Source organism: Styela clava, chromosome 9, assembly GCF_964204865.1.
Source record: "Styela clava chromosome 9, kaStyClav1.hap1.2, whole genome shotgun sequence".
NCBI lineage: Eukaryota > Metazoa > Chordata > Ascidiacea > Stolidobranchia > Styelidae > Styela > Styela clava.
The window spans coordinates 1,378,997-1,398,736 of NC_135258.1; the positions used below are offsets into that span (position 1 = coordinate 1,378,997).

General features: G+C 40.3%; 18 non-coding genes across 18 annotated transcripts; all 18 read left to right on the forward strand.

Moving 5' to 3' along the window:
• The first annotated feature begins 2,143 nt into the window (after positions 1 to 2,143).
• On the forward strand, positions 2,144 to 2,216 carry Trnai-aau (transfer RNA isoleucine (anticodon AAU)). The gene has a single exon. It is a non-coding gene; the product is annotated as a tRNA-Ile (tRNA).
• Positions 2,217 to 3,166: 950 nt separating this feature from the next.
• Positions 3,167 to 3,239, forward strand: Trnai-aau (transfer RNA isoleucine (anticodon AAU)). The gene has a single exon. It is a non-coding gene; the product is annotated as a tRNA-Ile (tRNA).
• Positions 3,240 to 3,550: 311 nt separating this feature from the next.
• Positions 3,551 to 3,623, forward strand: Trnav-aac (transfer RNA valine (anticodon AAC)). The gene has a single exon. It is a non-coding gene; the product is annotated as a tRNA-Val (tRNA).
• Positions 3,624 to 5,197: 1,574 nt separating this feature from the next.
• Trnai-aau (transfer RNA isoleucine (anticodon AAU)) lies at positions 5,198 to 5,270 on the forward strand. The gene has a single exon. It is a non-coding gene; the product is annotated as a tRNA-Ile (tRNA).
• Positions 5,271 to 6,220: 950 nt separating this feature from the next.
• Positions 6,221 to 6,293, forward strand: Trnai-aau (transfer RNA isoleucine (anticodon AAU)). Its single transcript has one exon. It is a non-coding gene; the product is annotated as a tRNA-Ile (tRNA).
• Positions 6,294 to 6,604: 311 nt separating this feature from the next.
• On the forward strand, positions 6,605 to 6,677 carry Trnav-aac (transfer RNA valine (anticodon AAC)). The gene has a single exon. It is a non-coding gene; the product is annotated as a tRNA-Val (tRNA).
• A 1,253-nt stretch (positions 6,678 to 7,930) lies between these two features.
• On the forward strand, positions 7,931 to 8,003 carry Trnav-aac (transfer RNA valine (anticodon AAC)). The gene has a single exon. It is a non-coding gene; the product is annotated as a tRNA-Val (tRNA).
• A 1,124-nt stretch (positions 8,004 to 9,127) lies between these two features.
• Trnai-aau (transfer RNA isoleucine (anticodon AAU)) lies at positions 9,128 to 9,200 on the forward strand. Its single transcript has one exon. It is a non-coding gene; the product is annotated as a tRNA-Ile (tRNA).
• Positions 9,201 to 9,796: 596 nt separating this feature from the next.
• On the forward strand, positions 9,797 to 9,869 carry Trnav-aac (transfer RNA valine (anticodon AAC)). The gene has a single exon. It is a non-coding gene; the product is annotated as a tRNA-Val (tRNA).
• Positions 9,870 to 10,996: 1,127 nt separating this feature from the next.
• Positions 10,997 to 11,069, forward strand: Trnav-aac (transfer RNA valine (anticodon AAC)). The gene has a single exon. It is a non-coding gene; the product is annotated as a tRNA-Val (tRNA).
• Positions 11,070 to 11,853: 784 nt separating this feature from the next.
• On the forward strand, positions 11,854 to 11,926 carry Trnav-aac (transfer RNA valine (anticodon AAC)). Its single transcript has one exon. It is a non-coding gene; the product is annotated as a tRNA-Val (tRNA).
• A 647-nt stretch (positions 11,927 to 12,573) lies between these two features.
• Trnav-aac (transfer RNA valine (anticodon AAC)) lies at positions 12,574 to 12,646 on the forward strand. Its single transcript has one exon. It is a non-coding gene; the product is annotated as a tRNA-Val (tRNA).
• Positions 12,647 to 14,438: 1,792 nt separating this feature from the next.
• Trnav-aac (transfer RNA valine (anticodon AAC)) lies at positions 14,439 to 14,511 on the forward strand. Its single transcript has one exon. It is a non-coding gene; the product is annotated as a tRNA-Val (tRNA).
• A 1,127-nt stretch (positions 14,512 to 15,638) lies between these two features.
• Positions 15,639 to 15,711, forward strand: Trnav-aac (transfer RNA valine (anticodon AAC)). The gene has a single exon. It is a non-coding gene; the product is annotated as a tRNA-Val (tRNA).
• Positions 15,712 to 15,985: 274 nt separating this feature from the next.
• On the forward strand, positions 15,986 to 16,058 carry Trnav-aac (transfer RNA valine (anticodon AAC)). The gene has a single exon. It is a non-coding gene; the product is annotated as a tRNA-Val (tRNA).
• Positions 16,059 to 17,185: 1,127 nt separating this feature from the next.
• On the forward strand, positions 17,186 to 17,258 carry Trnav-aac (transfer RNA valine (anticodon AAC)). Its single transcript has one exon. It is a non-coding gene; the product is annotated as a tRNA-Val (tRNA).
• Positions 17,259 to 18,042: 784 nt separating this feature from the next.
• Positions 18,043 to 18,115, forward strand: Trnav-aac (transfer RNA valine (anticodon AAC)). The gene has a single exon. It is a non-coding gene; the product is annotated as a tRNA-Val (tRNA).
• A 1,124-nt stretch (positions 18,116 to 19,239) lies between these two features.
• On the forward strand, positions 19,240 to 19,312 carry Trnai-aau (transfer RNA isoleucine (anticodon AAU)). Its single transcript has one exon. It is a non-coding gene; the product is annotated as a tRNA-Ile (tRNA).
• The last annotated feature ends 428 nt before the right edge of the window (positions 19,313 to 19,740 follow it).

A 19,740-nucleotide genomic window follows, 5' to 3' on the forward strand; every position in this document is an offset into this window, starting at 1 on the left:
GAAGGTCCACGGTTCGAAACCGGGCGGAAACAGTTACTTTAGTTCATGTTTTACTACAAGCTTTATCTCAATCTTTTCATTAAATCTCCCAGAAGTATTTTTTGTTTCAATATGACCAACCGACGTATCTGTTTCGGAAGTGTAGTGGTTATCGCGTTCGCCTAACACGCGAAAGGTCCCCGTTTCGAAACCGGGCGGAAACAGTTAATTTGGTTCATGAATACTAACAAGCTTTGTCTGAATCTTCTCATTAAATCTCCCAGGAGTGTTTTTAGTAAACCGACCGGAAACGGTTCGTTTAATTCATATTTACTACAAGCTTTTTCTGAATCTTCTCATTAAATCTCCCAGGAGTGTTTTTGGTAAACCGGCCGGAAACGGTTCATTTAGTTCATGTTTACTACAAGCTTTATCTCAATCTTTTCATCAAATCTCCCAGGAGTATTTTTTGTTTCAAAATGACCAACCGACGTATCCATTTCCGTAGTGTAGTGGTTATCACGTTCGCCTAAAACGCGAAAGGTCCCCGCTTTGAAACCGGGCTGAAACATTTTTTTTGGGTAATGTTTTTCTACAAGCTTTATCTCAATCTTTTCATTAAATCTCCCAAGAGTATTTTTTATCTCAATATGACTAACTGACGCATCCATTTCCGTAGTGTAGTGGTTATCGCGTTTGCCTAACACGCGAAAGGTCCCTGGTTCGAAACCGGGCCGAAACAGTCTATTTGGTTCATGTTTTACTACTACAAGCTTTATCTCAATCTTTCCATTAAATCTCCCAGAAGTATTTTTTGTTTCAATATGACCAACCGACGTATCTCGTACCTAAATTTCGTATTTCAATACGACCAACCGACATATCTGTTTCTGTAGTGTAGTGGTTATCACGTTCGCCTAACAAGCGGAAGGTCCACGATTCTGAACCGGGCGGAAACAGTTACTTTAGTTCATGTTTTACTACAAGCTTTATCTCAATCTTTTCATTAAATCTCCCAGAAGTATATTTTGTTTCAATATGACCAACCGACGTATCTCGTACCTAAATTTCGTATTTCAATACGACCAACCGACATATCTGTTTCTGTAGTGTAGTGGTTATCACGTTCGCCTAACAAGCGGAAGGTCCACGATTCTGAACCGGGCGGAAACAGTTACTTTAGTTCATGTTTTACTTACAAGCTTTATCTCAATCTTTTCATTAAATCTCCCAGAAGTATATTTTGTTTCAATATGACCAACCGACGTATCTCGTACCTAAATTTCGTATTTCAATACGACCAACCGACATATCTGTTTCTGTAGTGTAGTGGTTATCACGTTCGCCTAACAAGCGGAAGGTCCACGATTCTGAACCGGGCGGAAACAGTTACTTTAGTTCATGTTTTACTACAAGCTTTATCTCAATCTTTTCATTAAATCTCCCAGAAGTATTTTTTGTTTCAATATGACCAACCGACGTATCTGTTTCCGTAGTGTAGTGGTTATCACGTTTGCCAAACACGCGAAAGGTCCCCGGTTCGAAACCGGGCGGAAACAGTTATTTTGGATCATGTTTACTACAAGCTTTGTCTGAATCTTGTCATTAAATCCCCCAGAAGTATTTTTTGTTTCAATATGACCAACCGACGTATCTGTTTCCGTAGTGTAGTGGTTATCACGTTCGCCTAACACGCGAAAGGTCCCCGCTTTGAAACTGGGCTGAAACATTTTTTTTGGGTAATGTTTTCTACAAGCTTTATCTCAAACTTTTCATTAAATCTCCCAAGAGTATTTTTTATCTCAATATGACTAACTGACGCATCCGTTTCCGTAGCGTAGTGGTTATCGCGTTTGCCTAACACGCGAAAGGTCCCTGGTTCGAAACCGGGCCGAAACAATTAATTTGAAGCTTTATCTTACAAGCTTTATCTCAATCTTTTCATTAAATCTCCCAGGAGTATTTTTTATTTCAATATGACCAACTGACGTATCCGTTTGCGTAGTGTAGTGGTTATCACGTTCGCCTAACACGCGAAAGGTCCCTGGTTCGAAACCGGGCGGAAACAGTTAATTTGAAGCTTTATCTTACAAGCTTTATCTCAATCTTTTCATTAAATCTACCAGAAGTATTTTTTGTTTCAATATGACCAACCGACGTATCTGTTTCCGTAGTGTAGTGGTTATCACGTTCGCCTAATACGCGAAAGGTCCCCGGTTCGAAACCGGGCGGAAACAGTCAATTTGGTTCATGTTTTACTACAAGCTTTATCTCAATCTTTTCATTAAATCTCCCAGAAGTATTTTTTGTTTCAATATGACCAACCGACGTATCTGTTTCCGTAGTGTAGTGGTTATCACGTTCACCTAACACGCAAAAGGTCCCCGCTTTGAAACCGGGCTGAAACATTTTTTTTGGGTAATGTTTTACTACAAGCTTTATCTCAATCTTTCCATTAAATCTCCCAGGAGTATTTTTTTGGTTGAATATGACCAACTGACGTATCCGTTTGCGTAGTGTAGTTGTTATCACGTTCGCCTAACACGCGAAAGGTCCCTGGTTCGAAACCGGGCGGAAACAAATAATTTGAAGCTTTATCTTACAAGCTTTATCTCAATCTTTTCATTAAATCTCCCAGAAGTATATTTTGTTTCAATATGACCAACCGACGTATCTGTTTCTGTAGTGTAGTGCTTATCACGTTCGCCTAACCCGCGAAAGGTCTTCGGCTCGATACCGGGCGGAAACAGTCAATTTGGTTCATGTTTTACTACAAGCTTTATCTCAATCTTTTCATTAAATCTCCCAGAAGTATATTTTGTTTCAATATGACCAACCGACGTATCTGTTTCTGTAGTGTAGTGCTTATCACGTTCGCCTAACACGCGAAAGGTCCCTGGTTCGAAACCGGGCGGAAACAATTAATTTGAAGCTTTATCTTACAAGCTTTATCTCAATCTTTTCATTAAATCTCCCAGAAGTATATTTTGTTTCAATATGACCAACCGACGTATCTGTTTCCGTAGTGTAGTGCTTATCACGTTCGCCTAACACGCGAAAGGTCCCCGGCTCGATACCGGGCGGAAACAGTCAATTTGGTTCATGTTTTACTACAAGCTTTATCTCAATCTTTTCATTCAATCTCCCAGAAGTATTTTTTGTTTTAATATGACCAACCGACGTATCTGTTTCCGTAGTGTAGTGGTTATCACGTTCGCCTAATACGCGAAAGGTCCCCGGCTCGATACCGGGCGGAAACAGTCAATTTGGTTCATGTTTTACTACAAGCTTTATCTCAATCTTTTCATTAAATCTCCCAGAAGTATTTTTTGTTTCAATATGACCAACCGACGAATCTGTTTCCGTAGTGTAGTGGTTATCACGCTCGCCTAACACGCGAAAGGTCCCCGGTTCGAAACCGGGCGGAAACAGTTACTTTAGTTCGTGTTTTATTACAAGCTTTATCCCAATCTTTCCATTAAATCTCCCAGAAGTGTTTTTTGTTTCAATATTTCAACCGACGTATCTCGTACCTAAATTTCGTATTTCAATATGACCAACCGACATATCTGTTTCTGTAGTGTAGTGGTTATCACGTTCGCCTAACAAGCGGAAGGTCCCCGGTTCGAAACCGGGCGGAAACAGCTACTTTAGTTCATGTATTACTACAAGCTTTAATTCAATCTTTTCATTAAATCTCCCAGAAGTATTTTTTGTTTCAATATGACCAACCGACGTATCTGTTTCCGTAGTGTAGTGGTTATCACGTTCACCTAACACGCGAAAGGTCCCCGCTTTGAAACCGGGCTGAAACATTTTTTTTGGGTAATGTTTTACTACAAGCTTTATCTCAATCTTTTCATTAAATCTCCCAGGAGTATTTTTTGTTTCAATATGACCAACTGACGTATCCGTTTGCGTAGTGTAGTGGTTATCACGTTCGCCTAACACGCGAAAGGTTCCTGGTTCGAAACCGGGCGGAAACAGTTAATTTGAAGCTTTATCTTACAAGCTTTATCTCAATCTTTTCATTAAATCTCCCAGAAGTATATTTTGTTTCAATATGACCAACCGACGTATCTGTTTCCGTAGTGTAGTGCTTATCACGTTCGCCTAACACGCGAAAGGTCCCCGGCTCGATACCAGGCGGAAACAGTCAATTTGGTTCATGTTTTACTACAAGCTTTATCTCAATCTTTTCATTAAATCTCCCAGAAGTATTTTTTGTTTCAATATGACCAACCGACTTATCTGTTACCGTAGTGTAGTGGTTATCACGCTCGCCTAACTCGCGAAAAGTCCCCGTTTCGAAACCGGGCGGAAACAGTTACTTTGGTTCATGTTTTTTACTACAAGCTTTATCTCAATCTTTTCATTAAATCTCCCAGGAGTATTTTTTGTTTCAATATGACCAACCTACTTATCTCGTACCTAAATTTCGTATTTCAATATGACCAACCGACATATCTGTTTCTGTAGTGTAGTGGTTATCACGTTTGCCTAACAAGCGGAAGGTCCCCGGTTCGAAACCGGGCGGAAACAGTTACTTTAGTTCAGGTTTTACTACAAGCTTTATCTCAATCTCAAATCTAACAAGCAGAAGGTCCCCGGTTCGAAACCGGGCGGAAACAGTTACTTTAGTTCAGGTTTTACTACAAGCTTTATCTCAATCTTTTCATTAAATCTCCCAGAAGTATTTTTTGTTTCAATATGACCAACCGACGTATCTGTTTCCGTAGTGTAGTGGTTATCACGTTCACTGGGCTGAAACTGGGCTGAAACATTTTTTTTGGGTAATGTTTTCTACAAGCTTTATCTCAAACTTTTCATTAAATCTCCCAAGAGTATTTTTTATCTCAATATGACTAACTGACGCATCCGTTTCCGTAGCGTAGTGGTTATCGCGTTTGCCTAACACGCGAAAGGTCCCTGGTTCGAAACCGGGCCGAAACAATTAATTTGAAGCTTTATCTTACAAGCTTTATCTCAATCTTTTCATTAAATCTCCCAGGAGTATTTTTTATTTCAATATGACCAACTGACGTATCCGTTTGCGTAGTGTAGTGGTTATCACGTTCGCCTAACACGCGAAAGGTCCCTGTTTCGAAACCGGGCGGAAACAGTTAATTTGAAGCTTTATCTTACAAGCTTTATCTCAATCTTTTCATTAAATCTACCAGAAGTATTTTTTGTTTCAATATGACCAACCGACGTATCTGTTTCCGTAGTGTAGTGGTTATCACGTTCGCCTAATACGCGAAAGGTCCCCGGTTCGAAACCGGGCGGAAACAGTCAATTTGGTTCATGTTTTACTACAAGCTTTATCTCAATCTTTTCATTAAATCTCCCAGAAGTATTTTTTGTTTCAATATGACCAACCGACGTATCTGTTTCCGTAGTGTAGTGGTTATCACGTTCACCTAACACGCAAAAGGTCCCCGCTTTGAAACCGGGCTGAAACATTTTTTTTGGGTAATGTTTTACTACAAGCTTTATCTCAATCTTTCCATTAAATCTCCCAGGAGTATTTTTTTGGTTGAATATGACCAACTGACGTATCCGTTTGCGTAGTGTAGTGGTTATCACGTTCGCCTAACACGCGAAAGGTCCCTGGTTCGAAACCGGGCGGAAACAATTAATTTGAAGCTTTATCTTACAAGCTTTATCTCAATCTTTTCATTAAATCTCCCAGAAGTATATTTTGTTTCAATATGACCAACCGACGTATCTGTTTCTGTAGTGTAGTGCTTATCACGTTCGCCTAACCCGCGAAAGGTCTTCGGCTCGATACCGGGCGGAAACAGTCAATTTGGTTCATGTTTTACTACAAGCTTTATCTCAATCTTTTCATTAAATCTCCCAGAAGTATATTTTGTTTCAATATGACCAACCGACGTATCTGTTTCTGTAGTGTAGTGCTTATCACGTTCGCCTAACACGCGAAAGGTCCCTGGTTCGAAACCGGGCGGAAACAATTAATTTGAAGCTTTATCTTACAAGCTTTATCTCAATCTTTTCATTAAATCTCCCAGAAGTATATTTTGTTTCAATATGACCAACCGACGTATCTGTTTCCGTAGTGTAGTGCTTATCACGTTCGCCTAACACGCGAAAGGTCCCCGGCTCGATACCGGGCGGAAACAGTCAATTTGGTTCATGTTTTACTACAAGCTTTATCTCAATCTTTTCATTCAATCTCCCAGAAGTATTTTTTGTTTTAATATGACCAACCGACGTATCTGTTTCCGTAGTGTAGTGGTTATCACGTTCGCCTAATACGCGAAAGGTCCCCGGCTCGATACCGGGCGGAAACAGTCAATTTGGTTCATGTTTTACTACAAGCTTTATCTCAATCTTTTCATTAAATCTCCCAGAAGTATTTTTTGTTTCAATATGACCAACCGACGAATCTGTTTCCGTAGTGTAGTGGTTATCACGCTCGCCTAACTCGCGAAAGGTCCCCGGTTCGAAACCGGGCGGAAACAGTTACTTTAGTTCGTGTTTTACTACAAGCTTTATCCCAATCTTTCCATTAAATCTCCCAGAAGTGTTTTTTGTTTCAATATTTCAACCGACGTATCTCGTACCTAAATTTCGTATTTCAATATGACCAACCGACATATCTGTTTCTGTAGTGTAGTGGTTATCACGTTCGCCTAACAAGCGGAAGGTCCCCGGTTCGAAACCGGGCGGAAACAGCTACTTTAGTTCATGTATTACTACAAGCTTTAATTCAATCTTTTCATTAAATCTCCCAGAAGTATTTTTTGTTTCAATATGACCAACAGACGTATCTGTTTCCGTAGTGTAGTGGTTATCACGTTCACCTAACACGCGAAAGGTCCCCGCTTTGAAACCGGGCTGAAACATTTTTTTTGGGTAATGCTTTACTACAAGCTTTATCTCAATCTTTTCATTAAATCTCCCAGGAGTATTTTTTGTTTCAATATGACCAACTGACGTATCCGTTTGCGTAGTGTAGTGGTTATCACGTTCGCCTAACACGCGAAAGGATCCTGGTTCGAAACCGGGCGGAAACAGTTAATTTGAAGCTTTATCTTACAAGCTTTATCTCAATCTTTTCATTAAATTTCCCAGAAGTATATTTTGTTTCAATATGACCAACCGACGTATCTGTTTCCGTAGTGTAGTGCTTATCACGTTCGCCTAACACGCGAAAGGTCCCCGGCTCGATACCAGGCGGAAACAGTCAATTTGGTTCATGTTTTACTACATGCTTTATCTCAATCTTTTCATTAAATCTCCCAGAAGTATTTTTTGTTTCAATATGACCAACCGACTTATCTGTTACCGTAGTGTAGTGGTTATCACGCTCGCCTAACTCGCGAAAAGTCCCCGTTTCGAAACCGGGCGGAAACAGTTACTTTGGTTCATGTTTTTTACTACAAGCTTTATCTCAATCTTTTCATTAAATCTCCCAGGAGTATTTTTTGTTTCAATATGACCAACCTACTTATCTCGTACCTAAATTTCGTATTTCAATATGACCAACCGACATATCTGTTTCTGTAGTGTAGTGGTTATCACGTTTGCCTAACAAGCGGAAGGTCCCCGGTTCGAAACCGGGCGGAAACAGTTACTTTAGTTCAGGTTTTACTACAAGCTTTATCTCAATCTCAAATCTAACAAGCAGAAGGTCCCCGGTTCGAAACCGGGCGGAAACAGTTACTTTAGTTCAGGTTTTACTACAAGCTTTATCTCAATCTTTTCATTAAATCTCCCAGAAGTATTTTTTGTTTCAATATGACCAACCGACGTATCTGTTTCCGTAGTGTAGTGGTTATCACGTTCGCCTAACACGCGAAAGGTCACCGGTTCGAAACCGGGCGGAAACAGTTAAATTGGATCATGTTTACTACAAGCTTTGTCTGAATCTTCTCATTAAATCCCCAGAAGTATTTTTGTTTCAATATGACCAACCGACGTATCTGTTTCCGTAGTGTAGTGGTTATCACGTTCGCCTAACACGCGAAAGGTCCCCGGTTCGAAACCGGGCGGATACAGTTAATTTGGTTCATGAATACTAAACAAGCTTTGTCTGAATATTCTCATTAAATCTCCCAGGAGTGTTTTTAGTAAACCGACCGGAAACGGTTCATTTAATTCATGTTTACTACAAGCTTTTTCTGAATCTTCTCAATAAATCTCCCAGGAGTGTTTTTAGTAAACCGGCCGGAAACGGTTCATTTAGTTCATGTTTACTACAAGCTTTATCTCAATCTTTTCACCAAATCTCCCAGGAGTATTTTTTGTTTCAAAATGACCAACCGACGTATCCATTTCCGTAGTGTAGTGGTTATCACGTTCGCCTAACACGCGAAAGGTCCCCGCTTTGAAACCGGGCTGAAACATTTTTTTTGGGTAATGTTTTTCTACAAGCTTTATCTCAAACTTTTCATTAAATCTCCCAAGAGTATTTTTTATCTCAATATGACTAACTGACGCATCCGTTTCCGTAGCGTAGTGGTTATCGCGTTTGCCTAACACGCGAAAGGTCCCTGGTTCGAAACCGGGCCGAAACAGTTAATTTGAAGCTTTATCTTACAAGCTTTATCTCAATCTTTTCATTAAATCTCCCAGGAGTATTTTTTATTTCAATATGACCAACTGACGTATCCGTTTGCGTAGTGTAGTGGTTATCACGTTCGCCTAACACGCGAAAGGTCCCTGGTTCGAAACAGGCGGAAACAGTTAATTTGAAGCTTTATCTTACAAGCTTTATCTCAATCTTTTCATTAAATCTCCCAGAAGTATATTTTGTTTCAATATGACCAACCGACATATCTGTTTCCGTAGTGTAGTGCTTATCACGTTCGCCTAACACGCGAAAGGTCCCCGGGTCGATACCGGGCGGAAACAGTCAATTTGGTTCATGTTTTACTACAAGCTTTATCTCAATCTTTTCATTAAATCTCCCAGAAGTATATTTTGTTCCAATATGACCAACCGACGTATCTGTTTCCGTAGTGTAGTGCTTATCACGTTCGCCTAACACGCGAAAGGTCCCCGGCTGGATACCGGGCGGAAACAGTCAATTTGGTTCATGTTTTACTACAACTTTATCTCAATCTTTTCATTAAATCTACCAGAAGTATTTTTTGTTTCAATATGACCAACCGACGTATCTGTTTCCGTAGTGTAGTGGTTATCACGTTCGCCTAATACGCGAAAGGTCCCCGGTTCGAAACCGGGCCGAAACAGTCAATTTGGTTCATGTTTTACTACAAGCTTTATCTCAATCTTTTCATTAAATCTCCCAGAAGTATTTTTTGTTTCAATATGACCAACCGACGTATCTGTTTCCGTAGTGTAGTGGTTATCATGTTCACCTAACACGCGAAAGGTCCCCGCTTTGAAACCGGGCTGAAACATTTTTTTTGGGTAATGTTTTACTACAAGCTTTATCTCAATCTTCCCATTAAATCTCCCAGGAGTATTTTTTTGGTTGAATATGACCAACTGACGTATCCGTTTGCGTAGTGTAGTGGTTATCACGTTCGCCTAACACGCGAAAGGTCCCTGGTTCGAAACCGGGCGGAAACAATTAACTTGAAGCTTTATCTCAATCTTTTCATTAAATCTCCCAGAAGTATATTTTGTTTCAATATGACCAACCGACGTATCTGTTTCCGTAGTGTAGTGCTCATCACGTTCGCCTAACACGCGAAAGGTCCCCGGCTCGATACCGGGCGGAAACAGTCAATTTGGTTCATGTTTTACTACAAGCTTTATCTCAATCTTTTCATTAAATCTCCCAGAGGTATTTTTTGTTTCAATATGACCAACCGGCGTATCTGTTTCCGTAGTGTAGTGGTTATCACGTTCGCCTAACACGCGAAAGGTCCCCGGTTCGAAACCGGGCGGAAACAGTTGCTTTAGTTCGTGTTTTACTACAAGCTTTTTCTCAATCTTTTCATTAAATCTCCCAGAAGTATTTTTTGTTTCATTATGACCAACCGACGTATCTCGTACCTAAATTTCGTATTTCAATATGACCAACCGACGTATCTGTTTCTGTAGTGTAGTGGTTATCACGTTCGCCTAACACGCGAAAGGTCCCTGGTTCGAAATCGGGCGGAAACAGTTAATTTGAAGCTTTATCTTACAAGCTTTATCTCAATCTTTTCATTAAATCTCCCAGAAGTATATTTTGTTTCAATATGACCAACCGACGTATCTGTTTCCGTAGTGTAGTGCTTATCACGTTCGCCTAACACGCGAAAGGTCCCCGTCTCGATACCAGGCGGAAACAGTCAATTTGGTTCATGTTTTACTACAAGCTTTATCTCAATCTTTTCATTAAATCTCCCAGAAGTATTTTTTGTTTCAATATGACCAACCGACTTATCTGTTACCGTAGTGTAGTGGTTATCACGCTCGCCTAACTCGCGAAAAGTCCCCGTTTCGAAACCGGGCGGAAACAGTTACTTTGGTTCATGTTTTTTACTACAAGCTTTATCTCAATCTTTTCATTAAATCTCCCAGGAGTATTTTTTGTTTCAATATGACCAACCTACTTATCTCGTACCTAAATTTCGTATTTCAATATGACCAACCGACATATCTGTTTCTGTAGTGTAGTGGTTATCACGTTTGCCTAACAAGCGGAAGGTCCCCGGTTCGAAACCGGGCGGAAACAGTTACTTTAGTTCAGGTTTTACTACAAGCTTTATCTTAATCTCAAATCTAACAAGCGGAAGGTCCCCGGTTCGAAACCGGGCGGAAACAGTTACTTTAGTTCAGGTTTTACTACAAGCTTTATCTCAATCTTTTCATTAAATCTCCCAGAAGTATTTTTTGTTTCAATATGACCAACCGACGTATCTGTTTCCGTAGTGTAGTGGTTATCACGTTCGCCTAACACGCGAAAGGTCACCGGTTCGAAACCGGGCGGAAACAGTTAAATTGGATCATGTTTACTACAAGCTTTGTCTGAATCTTCTCATTAAATCCCCCAGAAGTATTTTTTGTTTCAATATGACCAACCGACGTATCTGTTTCCGTAGTGTAGTGGTTATCACGTTCGCCTAACACGCGAAAGGTCCCCGGTTCGAAACCGGGCGGAAACAGTTAATTTGGTTCATGAATACTAACAAGCTTTGTCTGAATATTCTCATTAAATCTCCCAGGAGTGTTTTTAGTAAACCGACCGGAAACGGTTCATTTAATTCATGTTTACTACAAGCTTTTTCTGAATCTTCTCAATAAATCTCCCAGGAGTGTTTTTAGTAAACCGGCCGGAAACGGTTCATTTAGTTCATGTTTACTACAAGCTTTATCTCAATCTTTTCATCAAATCTCCCAGGAGTATTTTTTGTTTCAAAATGACCAACCGACGTATCCATTTCCGTAGTGTAGTGGTTATCACGTTCGCCTAACACGCGAAAGGTCCCCGCTTTGAAACCGGGCTGAAACATTTTTTTTGGGTAATGTTTTTCTACAAGCTTTATCTCAAACTTTTCATTAAATCTCCCAAGAGTATTTTTTATCTCAATATGACTAACTGACGCATCCGTTTCCGTAGCGTAGTGGTTATCGCGTTTGCCTAACACGCGAAAGGTCCCTGGTTCGAAACCGGGCCGAAACAGTTAATTTGAAGCTTTATCTTACAAGCTTTATCTCAATCTTTTCATTAAATCTCCCAGGAGTATTTTTTATTTCAATATGACCAACCGACGTATCTGTTTCCGTAGTGTAGTGGTTATCACGTTCGCCTAACACGCGAAAGGTCACCGGTTCGAAACCGGGCGGAAACAGTTAAATTGGATCATGTTTACTACAAGCTTTGTCTGAATCTTCTCATTAAATCCCCCAGAAGTATTTTTTGTTTCAATATGACCAACCGACGTATCTGTTTCCGTAGTGTAGTGGTTATCACGTTCGCCTAACACGCGAAAGGTCCCCGGTTCGAAACCGGGCGGAAACAGTTAATTTGGTTCATGAATACACTAACAAGCTTTGTCTGAATATTCTCATTAAATCTCCCAGGAGTGTTTTTAGTAAACCGACCGGAAACGGTTCATTTAATTCATGTTTACTACAAGCTTTTTCTGAATCTTCTCAATAAATCTCCCAGGAGTGTTTTTAGTAAACCGGCCGGAAACGGTTCATTTAGTTCATGTTTACTACAAGCTTTATCTCAATCTTTTCATCAAATCTCCCAGGAGTATTTTTTGTTTCAAAATGACCAACCGACGTATCCATTTCCGTAGTGTAGTGGTTATCACGTTCGCCTAACACGCGAAAGGTCCCCGCTTTGAAACCGGGCTGAAACATTTTTTTTGGGTAATGTTTTTCTACAAGCTTTATCTCAAACTTTTCATTAAATCTCCCAAGAGTATTTTTTATCTCAATATGACTAACTGACGCATCCGTTTCCGTCAATATGACCAACCGACGTATCTGTTTCCGTAGTGTAGTGGTTATCACGTTCGCCTAACACGCGAAAGGTCACCGGTTCGAAACCGGGCGGAAACAGTTAAATTGGATCATGTTTACTACAAGCTTTGTCTGAATCTTCTCATTAAATCCCCAGAAGTATTTTTTGTTTCAATATGACCAACCGACGTATCTGTTTCCGTAGTGTAGTGGTTATCACGTTCGCCTAACACGCGAAAGGTCCCCGGTTCGAAACCGGGCGGAAACAGTTAATTTGGTTCATGAATACTAACAAGCTTTGTCTGAATATTCTCATTAAATCTCCCAGGAGTGTTTTTAGTAAACCGACCGGAAACGGTTCATTTAATTCATGTTTACTACAAGCTTTTTCTGAATCTTCTCAATAAATCTCCCAGGAGTGTTTTTAGTAAACCGGCCGGAAACGGTTCATTTAGTTCATGTTTACTACAAGCTTTATCTCAATCTTTTCACCAAATCTCCCAGGAGTATTTTTTGTTTCAAAATGACCAACCGACGTATCCATTTCCGTAGTGTAGTGGTTATCACGTTCGCCTAACACGCGAAAGGTCCCCGCTTTGAAACCGGGCTGAAACATTTTTTTTGGGTAATGTTTTTCTACAAGCTTTATCTCAAACTTTTCATTAAATCTCCCAAGAGTATTTTTTATCTCAATATGACTAACTGACTCATCCGTTTCCGTAGCGTAGTGGTTATCGCGTTTGCCTAACACGCGAAAGGTCCCTGGTTCGAAACCGGGCCGAAACAGTTAATTTGAAGCTTTATCTTACAAGCTTTATCTCAATCTTTTCATTAAATCTCCCAGGAGTATTTTTTATTTCAATATGACCAACTGACGTATCCGTTTGCGTAGTGTAGTGGTTATCACGTTCGCCTAACACGCGAAAGGTCCCTGGTTCGAAACAGGCGGAAACAGTTAATTTGAAGCTTTATCTTACAAGCTTTATCTCAATCTTTTCATTAAATCTCCCAGAAGTATATTTTGTTTCAATATGACCAACCGACATATCTGTTTCCGTAGTGTAGTGCTTATCACGTTCGCCTAACACGCGAAAGGTCCCCGGGTCGATACCGGGCGGAAACAGTCAATTTGGTTCATGTTTTACTACAAGCTTTATCTCAATCTTTTCATTAAATCTCCCAGAAGTATATTTTGTTCCAATATGACCAACCGACGTATCTGTTTCCGTAGTGTAGTGCTTATCACGTTCGCCTAACACGCGAAAGGTCCCCGGCTGGATACCGGGCGGAAACAGTCAATTTGGTTCATGTTTTACTACAACTTTATCTCAATCTTTTCATTAAATCTACCAGAAGTATTTTTTGTTTCAATATGACCAACCGACGTATCTGTTTCCGTAGTGTAGTGGTTATCACGTTCGCCTAATACGCGGAAGGTCCCCGGTTCGAAACCGGGCCGAAACAGTCAATTTGGTTCATGTTTTACTACAAGCTTTATCTCAATCTTTTCATTAAATCTCCCAGAAGTATTTTTTGTTTCAATATGACCAACCGACGTATCTGTTTCCGTAGTGTAGTGGTTATCATGTTCACCTAACACGCGAAAGGTCCCCGCTTTGAAACCGGGCTGAAACATTTTTTTTGGGTAATGTTTTACTACAAGCTTTATCTCAATCTTCCCATTAAATCTCCCAGGAGTATTTTTTTGGTTGAATATGACCAACTGACGTATCCGTTTGCGTAGTGTAGTGGTTATCACGTTCGCCTAACACGCGAAAGGTCCCTGGTTCGAAACCGGGCGGAAACAATTAACTTGAAGCTTTATCTCAATCTTTTCATTAAATCTCCCAGAAGTATATTTTGTTTCAATATGACCAACCGACGTATCTGTTTCCGTAGTGTAGTGCTCATCACGTTCGCCTAACACGCGAAAGGTCCCCGGCTCGATACCGGGCGGAAACAGTCAATTTGGTTCATGTTTTACTACAAGCTTTATCTCAATCTTTTCATTAAATCTCCCAGAGGTATTTTTTGTTTCAATATGACCAACCGGCGTATCTGTTTCCGTAGTGTAGTGGTTATCACGTTCGCCTAACACGCGAAAGGTCCCCGGTTCGAAACCGGGCGGAAACAGTTGCTTTAGTTCGTGTTTTACTACAAGCTTTATCTCAATCTTTTCATTAAATCTCCCAGAAGTATTTTTTGTTTCATTATGACCAACCGACGTATCTCGTACCTAAATTTCGTATTTCAATATGACCAACCGACGTATCTGTTTCCGTAGTGTAGTGGTTATCACGTTCGCCTAACACGCAAAAGGTCCCTGGTTCGAAATCGGGCGGAAACAGTTAATTTGAAGCTTTATCTTACAAGCTTTATCTCAATCTTTTCATTAAATCTCCCAGAAGTATATTTTGTTTCAATATGACCAACCGACGTATCTGTTTCCGTAGTGTAGTGCTTATCACGTTCGCCTAACACGCGAAAGGTCCCCGTCTCGATACCAGGCGGAAACAGTCAATTTGGTTCATGTTTTACTACAAGCTTTATCTCAATCTTTTCATTAAATCTCCCAGAAGTATTTTTTGTTTCAATATGACCAACCGACTTATCTGTTACCGTAGTGTAGTGGTTATCACGCTCGCCTAACTCGCGAAAAGTCCCCGTTTCGAAACCGGGCGGAAACAGTTACTTTGGTTCATGTTTTTTACTACAAGCTTTATCTCAATCTTTTCATTAAATCTCCCAGGAGTATTTTTTGTTTCAATATGACCAACCTACTTATCTCGTACCTAAATTTCGTATTTCAATATGACCAACCGACATATCTGTTTCTGTAGTGTAGTGGTTATCACGTTTGCCTAACAAGCGGAAGGTCCCCGGTTCGAAACCGGGCGGAAACAGTTACTTTAGTTCAGGTTTTACTACAAGCTTTATCTTAATCTCAAATCTAACAAGCGGAAGGTCCCCGGTTCGAAACCGGGCGGAAACAGTTACTTTAGTTCAGGTTTTACTACAAGCTTTATCTCAATCTTTTCATTAAATCTCCCAGAAGTATTTTTTGTTTCAATATGACCGACCGACGTATCTGTTTCCGTAGTGTAGTGGTTATCACGTTCGCCTAACACGCGAAAGGTCACCGGTTCGAAACCGGGCGGAAACAGTTAAATTGGATCATGTTTACTACAAGCTTTGTCTGAATCTTCTCAATAAATCCCCCAGAAGTATTTTTTGTTTCAATATGACCAACCGACGTATCTGTTTCCGTAGTGTAGTGGTTATCACGTTCGCCTAACACGCGAAAGGTCCCCGGTTCGAAACCGGGCGGAAACAGTTAATTTGGTTCATGAATACTAACAAGCTTTGTCTGAATATTCTCATTAAATCTCCCAGGAGTGTTTTTAGTAAACCGACCGGAAACGGTTCATTTAATTCATGTTTACTACAAGCTTTTTCTGAATCTTCTCAATAAATCTCCCAGGAGTGTTTTTAGTAAACCGGCCGGAAACGGTTCATTTAGTTCATGTTTACTACAAGCTTTATCTCAATCTTTTCATCAAATCTCCCAGGAGTATTTTTTGTTTCAAAATGACCAACCGGCGTATCTGTTTCCGTAGTGTAGTGGTTATCACGTTCGCCTAACACGCGAAAGGTCCCCGGTTCGAAACCGGGCGGAAACAGTTGCTTTAGTTCGTGTTTTACTACAAGCTTTATCTCAATCTTTTCATTAAATCTCCCAGAAGTATTTTTTGTTTCATTATGACCAACCGACGTATCTCGTACCTAAATTTCGTATTTCAATATGACCAACCGACGTATCTGTTTCCGTAGTGTAGTGGTTATCACGTTCGCCTAACACGCAAAAGGTCCCTGGTTCGAAATCGGGCGGAAACAGTTAATTTGAAGCTTTATCTTACAAGCTTTATCTCAATCTTTTCATTAAATCTCCCAGAAGTATATTTTGTTTCAATATGACCAACCGACGTATCTGTTTCCGTAGTGTAGTGCTTATCACGTTCGCCTAACACGCGAAAGGTCCCCGTCTCGATACCAGGCGGAAACAGTCAATTTGGTTCATGTTTTACTACAAGCTTTATCTCAATCTTTTCATTAAATCTCCCAGAAGTATTTTTTGTTTCAATATGACCAACCGACTTATCTGTTACCGTAGTGTAGTGGTTATCACGCTCGCCTAACTCGCGAAAAGTCCCCGTTTCGAAACCGGGCGGAAACAGTTACTTTGGTTCATGTTTTTTACTACAAGCTTTATCTCAATCTTTTCATTAAATCTCCCAGGAGTATTTTTTGTTTCAATATGACCAACCTACTTATCTCGTACCTAAATTTCGTATTTCAATATGACCAACCGACATATCTGTTTCTGTAGTGTAGTGGTTATCACGTTTGCCTAACAAGCGGAAGGTCCCCGGTTCGAAACCGGGCGGAAACAGTTACTTTAGTTCAGGTTTTACTACAAGCTTTATCTTAATCTCAAATCTAACAAGCGGAAGGTCCCCGGTTCGAAACCGGGCGGAAACAGTTACTTTAGTTCAGGTTTTACTACAAGCTTTATCTCAATCTTTTCATTAAATCTCCCAGAAGTATTTTTTGTTTCAATATGACCGACCGACGTATCTGTTTCCGTAGTGTAGTGGTTATCACGTTCGCCTAACACGCGAAAGGTCACCGGTTCGAAACCGGGCGGAAACAGTTAAATTGGATCATGTTTACTACAAGCTTTGTCTGAATCTTCTCAATAAATCCCCCAGAAGTATTTTTTGTTTCAATATGACCAACCGACGTATCTGTTTCCGTAGTGTAGTGGTTATCACGTTCGCCTAACACGCGAAAGGTCCCCGGTTCGAAACCGGGCGGAAACAGTTAATTTGGTTCATGAATACTAACAAGCTTTGTCTGAATATTCTCATTAAATCTCCCAGGAGTGTTTTTAGTAAACCGACCGGAAACGGTTCATTTAATTCATGTTTACTACAAGCTTTTTCTGAATCTTCTCAATAAATCTCCCAGGAGTGTTTTTAGTAAACCGGCCGGAAACGGTTCATTTAGTTCATGTTTACTACAAGCTTTATCTCAATCTTTTCATCAAATCTCCCAGGAGTATTTTTTGTTTCAAAATGACCAACCGACGTATCCATTTCCGTAGTGTAGTGGTTATCACGTTCGCCTAACACGCGAAAGGTCCCCGCTTTGAAACCGGGCTGAAACATTTTTTTTGGGTAATGTTTTTCTACAAGCTTTATCTCAAACTTTTCATTAAATCTCCCAAGAGTATTTTTTATCTCAATATGACTAACTGACGCATCCGTTTCCGTAGCGTAGTGGTTATCGCGTTTGCCTAACACGCGAAAGGTCCCTGGTTCGAAACCGGGCCGAAACAGTTAATTTGAAGCTTTATCTTACAAGCTTTATCTCAATCTTTTCATTAAATCTCCCAGGAGTATTTTTTATTTCAATATGACCAACCGACGTATCTGTTTCCGTAGTGTAGTGGTTATCACGTTCGCCTAACACGCGAAAGGTCACCGGTTCGAAACCGGGCGGAAACAGTTAAATTGGATCATGTTTACTACAAGCTTTGTCTGAATCTTCTCATTAAATCCCCCAGAAGTATTTTTTGTTTCAATATGACCAACCGACGTATCTGTTTCCGTAGTGTAGTGGTTATCACGTTCGCCTAACACGCGAAAGGTCCCCGGTTCGAAACCGGGCGGAAACAGTTAATTTGGTTCATGAATACTAACAAGCTTTGTCTGAATATTCTCATTAAATCTCCCAGGAGTGTTTTTAGTAAACCGGCCGGAAACGGTTCATTTAATTCATGTTTACTACAAGCTTTTTCTGAATCTTCTCAATAAATCTCCCAGGAGTGTTTTTAGTAAACCGGCCGGAAACGGTTCATTTAGTTCATGTTTACTACAAGCTTTATCTCAATCTTTTCATCAAATCTCCCAGGAGTATTTTTTGTTTCAAAATGACCAACCGACGTATCCATTTCCGTAGTGTAGTGGTTATCACGTTCGCCTAACACGCGAAAGGTCCCCGCTTTGAAACCGGGCTGAAACATTTTTTTTGGGTAATGTTTTTCTACAAGCTTTATCTCAAACTTTTCATTAAATCTCCCAAGAGTATTTTTTATCTCAATATGACTAACTGACGCATCCGTTTCCGTAGCGTAGTGGTTATCGCGTTTGCCTAACACGCGAAAGGTCCCTGGTTCGAAACCGGGCCGAAACAGTTAATTTGAAGCTTTATCTTACAAGCTTTATATCAATCTTTTCATTAAATCTCCCAGGAGTATTTTTTATTTCAATATGACCAACTGACGTATCCGTTTGCGTAGTGTAGTGGTTATCACGTTCGCCTAACACGCGAAAGGTCCCTGGTTCGAAACAGGCGGAAACAGTTAATTTGAAGCTTTATCTTACAAGCTTTATCTCAATCTTTTCATTAAATCTCCCAGAAGTATATTTTGTTTCAATATGACCAACCGACATATCTGTTTCCGTAGTGTAGTGCTTATCACGTTCGCCTAACACGCGAAAGGTCCCCGGGTCGATACCGGGCGGAAACAGTCAATTTGGTTCATGTTTTACTACAAGCTTTATCTCAATCTTTTCATTAAATCTCCCAGAAGTATATTTTGTTCCAATATGACCAACCGACGTATCTGTTTCCGTAGTGTAGTGCTTATCACGTTCGCCTAACACGCGAAAGGTCCCCGGCTGGATACCGGGCGGAAACAGTCAATTTGGTTCATGTTTTACTACAAGCTTTATCTCAATCTTTTCATTAAATCTACCAGAAGTATTTTTTGTTTCAATATGACCAACCGACGTATCTGTTTCCGTAGTGTAGTGGTTATCACGTTCGCCTAATACGCGAAAGGTCCCCGGTTCGAAACCGGGCCGAAACAGTCAATTTGGTTCATGTTTTACTACAAGCTTTATCTCAATCTTTTCATTAAATCTCCCAGAAGTATTTTTTGTTTCAATATGACCAACCGACGTATCTGTTTCCGTAGTGTAGTGGTTATCATGTTCACCTAACACGCGAAAGGTCCCCGCTTTGAAACCGGGCTGAAACATTTTTTTTGGGTAATGTTTTACTACAAGCTTTATCTCAATCTTCCCATTAAATCTCCCAGGAGTATTTTTTTGGTTGAATATGACCAACTGACGTATCCGTTTGCGTAGTGTAGTGGTTATCACGTTCGCCTAACACGCGAAAGGTCCCTGGTTCGAAACCGGGCGGAAACAATTAACTTGAAGCTTTATCTTACAAGCTTTATCTCAATCTTTTCATTAAATCTCCCAGAAGTATATTTTGTTTCAATATGACCAA